Genomic DNA, 2,398 nt, shown 5'->3' on the forward strand with positions numbered 1-2,398 from the left:
TACAATTTATACTGTATATTTGACTTACAATCTATTTAAAAGACAAGGTATGATATTTTCTCCTAGTATTAGAAATTTTAAAAAGTATATTTCCATTTTCCTTTGACTTATATTAGTTCTTCCCTATTTTTTATACACACATGCACATATATGTATGAAAAAATGTGTATAACCTGACATAAGTTTGATATTGTTTCATAGAAACCTTTAATAACCTTTTAAATAGGTTCATCTAATATATTTTACATAGTCCTGCATAACTATCATTTTGAGAGCTCTTTATTCTTCATCCAGGAGCATACAGCAACTCCTCTTGCCTTCTGAATTATGCTGTTTGTTATTTCCTATATACTACGTCTGGAGGTATTAGAATATTTTGAGTTTGTATAACTGGAAAACATTTTACTTTTAGTTTTCAAAGGTATGTTTGCTAAGTTCAAAATTCAGAGGATAGATCTGTTTTTTTCCTTTATTTCAGTCTTTTAATTAGTCTAGTTTCTTACACACTTGGTCTTTTTATTTTCTTTCTAATGTGGAATAAGATGTTATTTAATTTTGTTCTTCCATAGCTAACTTTTATATATATCCTTTAATGATTTTTTTCTTTATAATAAGTTTTGGACAATTTCATTTTTGTGTATCTGGATATGATTTTATTCAGATTTTTTGTGCAAAAGGTTCATTTTTCTTGGAAATGTGCTGTTATAAGTTCAACTAAATTCAGAAATTTTAAATCTTTAAATATTTATTGCCCACCTCTTTGTACTTTGAGAATTCTAATTATATGAATATAAGTTTCTTGATTTTGACACAGAGTGTCAAAATGACTGATCTGTAAATTCTTATTCATTTTTATTTTGGACAATTTTTATTGTTATATTCATTTAAGTTCATGAATAATTTATTTACAATGTACAATCTATAAAAAATAATAAAACATGGACATAGGGAAATAAAATAAAAGACAAAAAAATAAAGAAAACAACAAAAGAAATGTCCCCTTCATATTTCTGTTGGAACTTTCAGATTGTAGCCTTTACCTTCCTTAGAGCTTTATTTCCATCTTGTGCAGTCTGAAGGACTTTTAGCATGGAAGGGACAAAGCCTTTGTCTTTCCATCAAACAATCCCTGCCATGACTTGGCACCCAGGGCTGTCTGTGCCATCATGCCTGGCTTCTTCTTATCTTAGGTCAGGGGAAATATTTGTATCTCCTCTGCCCTTTGTTCATGACTTGGTAAAATAAAGATACCGTGATATTTTTAGTGATGATTGCAGAAAATCATCACTTTAAAAAAATAAAATGAAAAGAACACACAAAATTTACCACATACCTGTAGGTGGGAGTATTAGACTTCTTTATCTAGTGCTAGCCAAATAGCTCAGCAGATTAAAGCTCCTGCAAGAAGGCGCAGGGGCCAGGGGTTGGATCCCTGGGCCTGCTGTGCCAACCCCACCCCAGGGACACACTTAGACGGAGATTGAGACTGGGCATGGTGGTGCGCACCAGTAATCCCAGCTTTTGGGAGGCTGTAAACAGGAGAATCACTATGAGTCTAATCTAGTAGTCAGATCCTGAACACCCTGTGGACCCTTCCTTAAAATATAGAAGAAAAAAAAAAAAAGACTTCCTTAGGGCCAGGGAGATGGCTCAGTAGAATAAGCACTTGCCTGGCAAGCGCAGGGGCCTGAGTTCAATCCCTGGTTCCAGAAAGAAAGAAAAAAAAAAAGACTTCCTTATCTAAGTTTACTTTTTCAAAATTTATTATTTTTTATTGAGAAATAAATATGAATGAGACAGTTTCACAGCTGATTAGTAGGACAGTTTTGATAATCAATGCATTGTACGTTGTTATCTTCTTAGTGGTTATCCATAGTACAAGAAGCAGACAGGATATTCTGTCCAAACACTGTTAGTACACCTCTTTCTTCTCTTTGAATTAAGCGAAAGTAGCTGTAAATTTATCCTATTTTGTATATATAAATACCAAATGATCTTTCCTTTGTATCCTTTTTTTTATGTCCTGTCAGAGGTGAATATTCTATTGGAATCTAAATACTACAGGTGTTTGAATTCAACTAAACAATCTAACACTGTCTAGCAGTCTATAAGTGGGTTATCCTCAGAAATTATTGACTTGAGCCTTTTCCAGCTCATTGTATTAATATGGATTTACTTTGTATACCTCATTTTTATACTTTTCTGCTGGATGGTTAAGACCAAGATATAGCAAGACCTGTATTACAAGAAAAGTAACTTTTGTATCTGATAAGGTCAGCCAAGTACTCTCAGGATTTATCCTGTAGCCCTGTACCGCCTTTTGTACATCCTTTTGTCAGTGTCTGACATGAGGATGAGTCACAGCCATTGCTTGACTAATTTGCTCTCTGTGAAAGCT

The sequence above is a fragment of the Octodon degus genome, unplaced genomic scaffold (genome assembly GCF_000260255.1).
Source record: "Octodon degus isolate 3935 unplaced genomic scaffold, OctDeg1.0 scaffold00007, whole genome shotgun sequence".
In the NCBI taxonomy this organism is placed as follows: domain Eukaryota; kingdom Metazoa; phylum Chordata; class Mammalia; order Rodentia; family Octodontidae; genus Octodon; species Octodon degus.